Raw genomic sequence first — 12,225 nt, 5'->3', positions numbered from 1 at the left:
GCAGAGAGTCGGACACAACTGAGTGACTTCACTTTCACTTCACTTTTGTATCCCAAAGAATAAATGCCTGAGAACAATTCCAAGCAACTTTCACATGTTTCAATATCATCTTACTCGAAGGGAAACAAAGTGTTGGTAGCCCAGAGGTGTGTCTGTAGAGTAAATGGATAAGGTTTTGGTTAAACTTAAATGGGCTTTTTAGATGTGTTTGTTTAGTACTGTTTGCATAACTTGAATGGACATACTTGAATTTATACATTCACTTGTTTGTTCATTCATCCAACAAGCAGAGTGTTAAAATGCTTCAACACATATACTCCAAATATTATCTGGTACTGGTAACAAAAAAATATTAGAAGAAACATCCAGTTTCAAATTCCACACGGAAGGAACTTGGAAGTTGTCAGTCTCTTTTGACAACAAGGAAAAAGTTGAACAGACTGAAAACCTACAGCTCTTCTTGGATTCAAAAGTCAGGCAAGGGCACAGGGCGGCTTCACTGGCCCCAAGATCGGAGAGACAGACAGGTGGGCACTGGGCGTCATGGCTCACCGGGACAGAGCTGCTGAGCAGAAGCCAACCTGGGAACCAGGGCTGGGCAGGAGGACCTGAACCATAATTGATGAGTTTCTGGGGGCTCAGCGTTCAAAGCTCCAGGGGACCGAGTTGTGGTGGGGGGCACGTAGAGCGTTATAAGATTTACCAATAGACCAAGTTTAACCAGGAGCTCAACTGTTGTAAATCTAGGAGAAAACACCCATCACAGGTCTGGCAGTGGAAGGGGCGGAGAAATGAATCATTTGGAAATGTATCAGGGTACTCTGTCCTTCTTAACAGGGCTGCCTTTAGGGGAAGCTCCTTAACCAAAGCTCACCCTGCTGGGGCACTGGCAGAGCCTAACTGACTTGGGAGGGCGGATGGTTGTCATTCAGCCACTCAGCCATGTCCGACTCTTCGCGACCCCGTGGACTGTAGCCTGCCAGGCTCCTCTGTCCATGAGATTTACCAAGCAAGAGTACTGGAGTAGGTAGCCATTTCCTTGTCCAGGGGATCTTCCTGACCCAGGGCCCGAATGCATGTCTCCTGCATTGGTAGGTGGGTTCTTTACCACTGAGCCATCAGGGAAGCCTGAGCCAGAATATATTGCAACAGAAATCTCCAAAACGTTAGCAGGGAACCTGCAGCCAGAGCTGCTTCAGTGCTTACAACTTTACAACTCTTAATGGCAGAGCTTTTGAAAATATTTATATTCGTTATAACCATAAACTCATTTTGAGAGAGTTTGTCCTCACACCACTTATGAAGGAGGTTTTTCTTCCTAAGACATTACCCACGCATCTGGCCATGGAGCCCCAAGTGTGGCTGTTTCATGCCCAACTCTGATGAAATATTTAAAGATCTGTTAACAAAGATTAAGCCCTGGGGGTGCTGTTAGAAATTTGGCATTTTTATTTCTTGCAAGAATCCTATGGCAGAAATTTATTTTATGGGATAGTCTAATTGTATTTGTTATAGCAGTAATTGTAGAAATAGAGAAGTAGAAACTTATGTAGACATATTTATCAGAAATGGAGACATTGAGAGTTGAATGTCCTCTGCATTAGGCCCTCCACCAGGTTTCTCTTGGACTCATTGTCATACAAAATTTAAAAAAAGTCTATGGCCTTACAAAAATTACATTATTTTGATTGTTTTGGCTGTAACTCTGAGTTTGATGGCAAATTCAGTTGATAAACAACTGTTCCATGGTACCCCCCTAAAGAGCCATTTCAGAGTTTTTATCCAGAAACCATCTACAAAGTAATCTAGGACATGTAGTTTAAGAAAATGTGATTTCCAGGTATTATTCCTGATGTCCACTCCTCCAGCCCCAAATTCGAGTCCTGATGGGGGAAGGGGACAGTTGGTACTTTGCTTATTACTTAATTTTGAAAACCACTGCCCAATAAGTACGATGAATTGGGCAGTGACCTTGACAAATAAAAGAATTTTAGATTGGCTATGGTGAAACTATTGATTTTTAATTTAATGACAAGTTGTTTTCCATATTACTTATTATAGGAACAGACTAGATAGGAGTTGAGGGAGCTGTATTTGTGAAGGAGGAGGTTAGCGGGGGAAGGGAACGGAGATGATTTCCCTGGCGTTGGAAGGAAGAAAGGAACGTAGGGGCTGATGGTTCCAACTACTGAGCAGTAGCTCTGGAAAGTCAAGGTTTTCAAATCCCCATCAGTTGCTTGGAAATGCACATTTCGCGCCCCCTGTGTATCTCAGGAGCTACTTGTATCAAATGAAGCTATTACATGACAAGGGTAGTTTTTTAAAGTATATCGACTCTTTTGTTCTAATTCTTTTCCTTCATGGTCCCTCGACATCAGTTCTTGCTTGGATAGACACAGTATATAGTAAGCAGATCAACTCAACATGGAATTAATGTTTAATGTGCAAAACTGTGGGTAGTTCTGGATGGCAGTCCTGCGTTACTAATTCCATGTTGCTTTGTTTTCATTATGAAAACACCATTTTATATTCTTATTAATTTTTGTTGGAGTTTAGTTGCTTTACGAAGCTGTGTTATTTTCTGCTATACAGCAAAGTAAATGAGCTATATGAATACATATATCCCCTCTGTTTGAATTTCCTTCCCATTTAGGACACCACGGAGCATTGAGTAGAGTTCCCTGAGCTACAGTAGGTCCTCATTAGTTTTCTGTCTTATACATAGTAGTCAGGAGTGTAATATATGTCAATCCCTATCTCCCAATTCATGGGAGATTGAATTCTGCCCTTGGTGTCTACAAGAATCTGTTCTCTACATCTGTGACTTTATTTCTGCTTTGCAGATAAATTCATCTATACCATTTTTCAAGATTTCACATATAAGCAACATTATATGATATTGGTCTTTCTCCTTCTGACTTATTTCACTCTGTATGACAGTGTGTACGACGTCCATCCACGTCACTGCAAATGGTAGCAAATGCCTTTTCTATTTTAAAAACGTAATTTCCCTCCACTACAGTAGGTTCTTAGGTCGAGTGCTCCCAGATAACCTCACAATTTTTATTTCTGGAAGGTTCTTTCAGTAAACTCTTCTCAGCTGAAGTCTGGCTTTGCCATTTACTGGCTGGCTGATCCCTGCAAACCTCTTAAAAGGTTCCTTTCCATCATCTATGAAAACAATGTATAGTGGTCATTAAACGAGTGTGTGTGTGTGTGTGTGTGTGTGTGTGTGTAACAACTATGCCTGGAATGCAAAAGTTCACAACAAAAGGACTCCCCTCGCCTTAGCATGCGTGCCTGTTCTTACACTGTGGGGTGTTTTGTGAAAATGCAACACAAGCCTCCTAGTCCTGCTGCGGACATGTGTCTGGCCTCTGTCCTCTTCCTGCTTTTCCTGTCTGGCCCCCAGCAGAGCCCTGCCTGCATCTTTGGAAGTAAGATTCACCGTGGTCTCATTAGCATGAATAGTTATGAGTAATGGGTATTGGGATAATGTATGAAAACTCAGTTCTTCTTTCTAGAATGAAATTCAAGGCTAAGTCTCTTTAACTGAAACAGTATTCATTTAAAGCTACACGGATTTCAGGTACAGTAGAACCTCTTTCTAAATAAGTTAATGTCATACGTATAGGTGCTTATAATTCATTCACCACAAGCCTTTGAAATAGATTTGAGGGCTCTGACAATAAAATACACGTATCCAATAAGCCTGTTGCAATGCAAATTAAAAATTTAAAAACCATATAGCAGGAGCAAACAAGCATAATAGTTACTTAGGCTAATAAAATTATTGTGATTGAGCATTAAATTGAGCTCCACTGTTCCCCAATAAATAGCTGCTTATTACCTAACTGCCCAAAGGAACAGAGAGGGGTGATAATGACCGTCATACGTCTTATTCAGCTGATGGTTTTCGAGGTGAGGCGATGTGTGAGCCACAGTGCCAGGAACCTTAGAGGCAGCCAGATGACTGAGGCAGGGACAGAGCGCCCAGGTCCAGGGGAAGTCCCTGATGTGAGGACTGGAACTGGATGGTAAATGATGAGGCAAAGCAAGAAAGACGGTGCAAGTCCAGACAATCGCCAGCTTTGGAGTCATGTGAAGGATTTGTCCTTGGTTATTTATGTGCTGATGAGTCTCAGTTATTTTACTGACCATTAATAACTAGTGCATATAGCATTAATACCATCAGGAAGCTTCACTGTCTGTTTAAGGATAGGAGCTTGAGACAGTGGCCAATTTCATTTTACGACCTTTGTTTTCCAGTTCATCAAAATCTGGGCAAGAAGGGTCTATATATTTACTCAGCTTTATGCAAACCCAAATATGTGAAAAATCATAAATGCATGAAATACAGTGCTGGAGATGATTTGGTTTTCAGAATGATTCTTCGCTTTACAAAAGGACTCTTTGTAAATATTCTTAAACTGCCACTCTTCTTTAGTAACATGAAAATCTGGTTAGAATTCTTAAAATTGGATTTTCCTCCCAAGTTATGAAGATCCAAAGATATGAAAATATCTTTCATGAAGACGTATATGGATACAGAATTTGGTTATAAATTCCAAGTTTAGATGGCCCTTGGGGGGAGGGGGCCTCATATCACTGTATTAGAAAGGGCTATTTTAAATTTCCATGGTTTTCATCGTCAGTAATTATATACAGCCTTGGAAAGAGTAATTTAATATTTCTTAATGTAAACATAAGGGGAAAATGTTGAATAGAGAACATAAAAAATCATGTCTATCTGCTTTCAAAACATTTTTAAAGATATTTTCTTTTTCCTTTTTCAGTTTTAGACCTAAATTCCACAGAAGATCCCCAGGTCTGCTCCAATAGCTATAGCTGAACTAGGAAGACTTAGCTCTCCTGCACATTGGATCTGGGAGTGCTTGGCCTGCCTTGTTTGTATTTAGAAGTGGTTTCCTTGCTTTTGAAATGCAAACTATTGCATTACAAAATTTAAAAGAGAAGGACTTTTTAAAAATTGAGTCTGGCTCATATTCATCTATATATTTGCATATCTAATAAAATTCTATTCTGTGTTGAACATAATAAATGATACAGTGTGCAGAGTTGGGAGTATTTGTCTCCCTTTAAAAAGAATAGTTTATTTTATCAGATAGTTGATTACTGGTGGTTCTTCTTCATCTTGTTGAGGCTTTATTTAGCCTTTTTTAGAACTGGTCTGGAGTAACATTTATCTAGGACGTGGTTCTAGCATGTGCCTTTTTGGTGTCTCAGTCAAATCCTCAAGGTGTGACTGAGGTCCCTCCACTCTGGTCTCTCTGTTCTCTAGGGTGTATGTCCTCCAGTTTGAATGAAAGTCGCTCAGTTGCGTCTGACTCTTTGTGACCCCATGGAGTGCAGTACACCAGGCTCCTCTGTCCATGGAATTCTCCAGGCCAGAATACTGGAGTGGGTTGTCGTGCCCTCCTCCAGAGGATCTTCCCAACCCAGGGATCAAACCCAGGTCTCCTGCATTGCCGGCGATTCTTTTTATCTGAGCCCTATCTTTGTCTTGTTTTCAGCTCTGTATCAGCTGTTCTTCACAAGACACCTCATACATGTGCAGTCCAGCCATTGGCCAAGGTCCTGTGAGTAACCCACGTAGACTCTGGGGTCCCCTTCTCAGAGCTCTGTCCTCCCTGGTCTTTGTCCTCGCATCTCCAGCTGCATCCTCAGCTCTGAACGAATGGCGATCTTTTCTCCTCAGCACAGCCTGACTACTTTCCAGAGTTGCCCTTTCATAGCTGTTAGAATCACCCTTTATTAGGATCACTCTTAATCCGTCTACCTCACAGCTCGTATTGTTTTGCTCTTTGCCTCTTTGGGTCCAATGGCTCCTACTCTCGTTTGTCAGGATATCGAGATTTATTGCTTCCTTTTACTCCATGCATTTCCTGTCAGCTTAAGGTTTATCCTGGTGTCAGATGGTGACTCTCACGGTTGAGATGCCGACCCTGTCCTTGCAGTAGCTGCAGGACAGGAAGTGTTCTTTGAAAAACATCTTAGAATGTCTAGTTGGGAAAACAGATGGGTCCTACCCTTTCAAGTTCTATTCAATCCTTGACAATTAATTTTTTTTTAAATTTCTTGGAAAAACTGGTCCAGCTGCCTTTGGTGGCTAGATCAGAAAGCTGTTTCATAGCACGTTTTCAGTATTGTTTCAGCTGTAATGTGAAATTATAACAATTTTAATCTCAACACCAGAGGTGTTTTCTCGTGTTTTGACACAGGCATAGTGGTATACTGATGACCAAGGACTAATTTCCAACAGATTCATTTTGATGGCTGGGACCACAAATACTACTGCTGGGTGGATGCAGACAGCCCTGACCTTCACCCCATTGCATGGTGTGATGTCACAGGTCATCCCCTGGAAGTTCCACATCGTGCGTATCTTGCTGTTCATGTTGTTGCTTTTTAAAGACTTAATCTGAAGCCTATCTTAGTGCTGTTTCTCTCATGTCATTGTAGGTATTTTAAAGCTCAATATCACATAGGTGAATTGATTAACCGGTATTATAGCAACACTGAAAGCCAGTTATTCATAATCAAGCCTTAAAAGACATGCCTTGTATAAATGAAGAGTTATCGTCATTAAGGAATTATTTTGATAATGTAGTCTAGAAGAATCTTTGTTTTCCACATTTTAGTTGGGGAAAACTGAGCTAGGTCTAAATGCATCTGGGATCAAACCAGGTCTCTTATGTCTCCTGCACTGGCAGGCAGATTCTTTACCACTAGTGCCACTTGGGAAGCCCCTTGTTTGGATTAATTATTATTAATCTAGTTTATTATAGGTTTCCTGATTAACCTTATGTTTTATAATGATTCAAATCTGCATTATTAGTCTTAGTTTTAAATACCTAGACTTTAAGACATACTTGTGGTTCTATACACACACACTCACACACACACACACACACACACATATATCATCTACACCCGCATTGTTAAAGCAAGAATACATACACATACACACACACATAATCCTCCTCCAGCCTTTATTTTCTTACTTGTTTATCACAGAATCTTTTTACACTGGAAAGTAGAGATGATTCTTTGGTCTGGGTCCTGCAGAAAAGCAAAATTTGAGGGTCTAGCATCGATGTTGCAACAGCTTCTTTACTATCTTGTCTTGTTTCTCTGCCATAATATTAATAGTCTGTGTAAAATCGAAATCTAACCTTTTACCAGCATCTTTCGACTCGAGGCTCCTGTGCACACACCAGGCCAGTCATAGTCTGTCCTCTGCTAACCTCTTGCCCTACCCTTTGCCATTTCAACCAAAAACAGAATTACTTCATTTATACGTAACAGGTTTACACATAGTGCCTTGAACTTTGGCTTTATAAGATTCTGACAACAGTACGTCACCTTTCTGTCCATTGCTCTCTTGGCTTCATTTTCAGAAAGTCGCACCCCACAGTCAGTGTCATATGCCTGAGGACTGAGGAGCTGGCAGGATCACTTGCCCTGCAGCTTGGACCACGTGTAGCATCTTCACTCTTGTGCCATCTCTTATGAGGGTACTTGTACAAACAGCCACCATCAAATCATCTTTTACCACCCGTGCTATTTTAAGTCGAAGCATTTACTCATATAATTCATACCAAATTTGTAAGTCTAATATCTTTGATAATCAGATCAAAGTAATTACATTTTGTAAGTAGATCTGTAAAGCCAAACCCAGCATTTTATCATATATGAACAAAGTCATCTTAGCAATATTAATTTTCTTATATTTCAGATGTTTTAACTTTCAGACATTGTACTCTGTAGTTTTACTTCAGCTGTATTTATATGATTCATCAATCGCCTTTAGTACTTTATATAATATGATAGCTTTATTGATCAAATGCTGCAAAAGACTATTCAACATTTAGGACTTGGAAAAGGGCTTATAAATCATCTAATCTACCCTGTTATTTGGTGGAGGCAGAACCCGACTTGAACTTTATCTGTTTTATTGATTTACTCTAGTGAATTTTTATAAAAGATACAGCAGCATGTCATCTATGCGGGGTATTCTGTGCAAATAGAAGCAATCAAAGAAAATATGAGGTAGACACTTTTTATATCTGTTCTTCTCATCTGTTTTTCTTTACAAATAATTTCCTTGACCCTTTTTCAACAGATCTATAGGTCAGAATTATAACACATGCCTTGGAAACAAAGGAATAGAAAATAGAGAATATTTGCTGTTTATATATATATATGCGTTTTTTTCTTTCTTCAGTGACTTCCTAATTTATGTTTGCGGGATCTGCAGTTTAGAAGTACATGAAGCATAATAAAATTGCTGCTTATGAACGAGTAAAACTATATGCAGATTGCTACAGTGGTTTTTAAGACAGAGCAGATGGGCCAGTCTAGCCAAGCTCCTAGAAGGGTGTTAACCTGAATTCAGAAGTGCATGAGGGGCCTGGACCAGCAGAGGGACAGAGGTGGCCTCTAAAGGTGGAAAGGCTGCAAGAAAGCACAAATCAAATTTGTTGGTCTTCATGCAGATCAACCCAAATTAGAATTTTGTTTTTATAAATGAGTTTGTATCTGTTCTTCCAGTGCCATTTCATCGGCATCTTTATTCTCACTGCAGAAACTGAGCCAAGGTGTAATGCACGTGACGGATCCACACTTCTACGGGAATCCTTGTGCAGTGCATTTTGGCCAAGACCATGATATTTAATAACCCATAGTATTCCATCACAAAAACTCTTGAAGAAGGTAACTATGAAAAGCCTTTTGAGAGAGAAACTTGAATGTCCCCACTCAGCCAGGAAGGGCGCCAGCTTGTGCGGCCAAGTGACCACGACCTCCTCTCAGCCTCCGTTACTGGCCAGGTCCTCGCTGACACGTCACCTTGTCCACTGCCACGCTGAGATCTCCTTTCCTCAGGCCAGGAGGGCACAGTCTGCCTGTTTTAGCTGATGTATAATCCTTCAGGGTGGATGTTTTTTCTACATATAAAATCAAAATTAAATATTTAAAAGTTAGCACTGACATCACTCATTATCAGAGAAATGCAAATCAAAACCACAATGAGGTACCATTTCATGCCAGTCAGAATGGCTGCGATCCAAAAGTCTACAAGCAATAAATGCTGGAGAGGGTGTGGAGAAAAGGGAACCCTCTTACACTTTTGGTGGGAATGCAAACTAGTATAGCCACTATGGAGAACAGTGTGGAGATGCCTTAAAAAACTGGAAACAGAACTGCCTTCAGGTCAGTTTAGTTCAGTCGCTCAGTCATGCCTGACTCTTTGAGACCCCATGAATCGCAGCATGCCAGGCCTCCCTGTCCATCATCAACTCCCAGAGTTCACTCAGATTCACGTCCATCAAGTCAGTGATGCCATCCAGCCATCTCATCCTCTGTCGTCCCCTTCTCCTCCTGCCCCCAATTCCTCCCAGCATCAAAGTCTTTTCCAATGAGTCAACTCTTCTCATGAGGTGGCCAAAGTACTGTAGTTTCAGCTTCAGCATCATTCCTTCCAAAGAAATCCCAGGGCTGATCTCCTTCAGAATGGACTGGTTGGATCTCCTTGCAGTCCAAGGGACTCTCAAGAGTCTTCTCCAACACCACAGTTCAAAAGCATCAATTCTTCGGCGCTCAGCCTTCTTCAAGTCCAACTCTCACATCCATACATGACCATAGGAAAAACCATAGCCTTGACTAGATGGACCTTAGTCCGCAAAGTAATGTCTCTGCTTTTGAATATGCTATCTAGGTTGGTCATAACTTTTCCTCCAAGGAGTAAGCGTCTTTTAATTTCATGGCTACAATCACCATCTGCAGTGATTTTGGAGCCCCCAAAAATAAAGTCTGACACTGTTTCCACTGTTTCCCCATCTATTTCCCATGAAGTAATGGGACCAGATGCCATGATCTTCGTTTTCTGAATGTTGAGCTTTAAGCCAACTTTTTCACTCTCCTCTTTCACTTTCATCAAGAGGCTTTTAGTTCCTCTTCACTTTCTGCCATAAGGGTGGTGTCATCTGCATATCTGAGGTGACTGATATTTCTCCCGGCAATCTTGATTCCAGCTTGTGTTTCTTCCAGTCCAGCATTTCTCATTTATAAGTTAAATAAGCAGGGTGACAATATACAGCCTTGACGTACTCCTTTTCCTATTTGGAAGCAGTCTGTTGTTCCATGTCCAGTTGTAACTGTTGCTTCCTGACCTGCATACAGATTTCTCAAGAGGGAGGGCAGGTGGTCTGGTATTCCCATCTCTTTCAGAATTTTCCACAGTTTATTGTGATCCACACAGTCAAAGGCTTTGGCATAGTCAATAAAGCAGAAATAGATGTTTTTCTGGAACTCTCTTGCTTTTTCCATGATCCAGCGGATGTTGGCAGTTTGATCTCTGGTTCCTCTGCCTTTTCTAAAACCAGCTTGAACGTCAGGAAGTTCACGGTTCACGTATTGCTGAAGTCTGGCTTGGAGAATTTTGAGCATTATTTTACTAGCATGTGAGATGAGTGCAATTGTGCGTTAGTTTGAGCATTCTTTGGCATTGCCTTTCTTTGGGATTGGAATGAAAACTGACCTTGTCCAGTCCTGTGGCCACTGCTGAGTTTTCCAAATTGGCTGGCATATTGAGTGCAGCACTTTCACAGAATCATCTTCCAGGATTTGAAACAGGTCAACTGGAATTCCATCACCTCCACTAGCTTTGTTCGTAGTGATGCTGTCTAAGGCCCACTTGGCTTCACATTCCAGGATGTCTGGCTCTAGATAAGTGATCACACCATCGTGATTATCCGGATTGTGAAGATCTTTTTTGTACAGTTCTTCTGTGTATTCTTGCCACCTCTTCTTAATATCTTCTGCTTCTGTTAGGTCCATACCATTTTTGTCCTTTATCAAGCCCATCTTTGCATGAAATGTTCCCTTGATTTCTTTAATTTTCTTGAAGAGATCTCTAGTCTTTCCCTTTCTATTCTTTTACTCTATTTCTTTGCATTGATCGCTGAAGAAGGCTTTCTTATCTCTTCTTGCTATTCTTTGGAATTCTGCCTTATGACCCAGCAATACCACTTCTGGGCATACACACCAAGGAAACCAGAATTGAAAGAGACACATTCATCACAGCACTGTTTATAATAGCCAGGACATGGAAGCAACCTAGATGTCCATCAGCAGATGAATGGTTAAGAGAGCTGTGGTACATATACGCAATGGAGTATTACTCAGCCATTAAAAAGAATACATTTGAATCCGTTCTAATGAGGTGGATGAAACTGGAGCTGATTATACAGGATGAAGTAATCCAGAAAGAAAAACACCAATACACTATACTAACGCATATATATGGAATTTAGAAAGATGGTAATGATAACCCTGTATGTGAGACAGCAAAAGAGACACAGATGTATAGAACAGTCTTTGGACTCTGTGGGAGAGGGAGAGGGTGGGATGATTTGGGAGAATGGCATTGAAACATGTATAATATCATATAAGGAATGAATCGCCTGCCTAGGTTCGATGTAGGGTGCAGAATGCTTGGGGCTGGTGCACTGGGATGACCTGGAGGGATGGTGTGTAGGGGGAGGTGGGAGGGGGGTTCAGGATGGGGAACATGAGTACTCCTGTGGCGGATTCATGCTGATGTGTGGCAAAACCAATACAATATTGTAAAGTAAAAATAAATAAATAAATAAAATAAATAAACAAACAAATAAATAAAAATAACAGCAGAAAAAAGTTAGCACTGAGGTGTCAGGATCTTTTTCTTGTGCTTTGCATCCCTTAAATGTCCTTAAAAAGATAAAAATATCAGGACCACTTCAGACAACTATGGGATTGCCTCTTGGCAGTATCTTTAGTCATAGCATTTGGAAACTAAAATCCCAATCACATTTGATGCTAAATTTGTTTAAATAGAGGTCGTTTCTTTTATTAAATTATTGCATGCTAAGTTGCTTCAGTCATATCCAACTCTCAGGGACCCTGTGTACTGTAACCTGTCAGGCTCCTCGCAAGATTCTCCAGGCAAGAATACTGGAGTGAGTTGCTGTTTCCTCCTCCAAGAGATCTTCCTGACCCAAGGATTGAACCCACATCTCTTATGTCTACTGCACTGGCAGTTGGGTTCTTTATTGCTAGCACCACCTGGGAAGCCCAAGTGAAAGTGTTAGTCAGTCAGTCATGTCTGACTCTTTGTGACCCCATGGACTGTGACCCCAGGCTCCTCTGTCCATGGAATTCTCC

General features: G+C 41.0%; 1 long non-coding RNA gene across 5 annotated transcripts in view; it reads left to right on the top strand.

The window, feature by feature from the left end:
* The window catches only part of LOC138428126 (uncharacterized), a 243,060-nt gene that overhangs the window by 125,808 nt on the left and 105,027 nt on the right, over nt 1-12,225 (top strand). Inside the window, exons 6-8 of one of the 5 annotated variants that reach the window (XR_011252286.1) lie at nt 5,535-5,595; nt 6,284-6,402; nt 8,147-8,551. The exons of 3 other annotated variants lie outside the window; for them this stretch is intronic. This is a non-coding gene — a long non-coding RNA (uncharacterized lncRNA). Of the gene's footprint in view, nt 1-5,534; nt 5,601-6,283; nt 6,403-8,146; nt 8,552-12,225 lie in introns of those variants that run through there. One more of the 5 variants, XR_011252289.1, reaches the window with a different exon arrangement.

This window comes from Ovis canadensis, chromosome 23, assembly GCF_042477335.2.
Source record: "Ovis canadensis isolate MfBH-ARS-UI-01 breed Bighorn chromosome 23, ARS-UI_OviCan_v2, whole genome shotgun sequence".
Classification (NCBI taxonomy): domain Eukaryota; kingdom Metazoa; phylum Chordata; class Mammalia; order Artiodactyla; family Bovidae; genus Ovis; species Ovis canadensis.
Note: the sequence above shows the minus strand (reverse complement) of the source record. Positions and strands in the feature narration are given on the sequence as shown.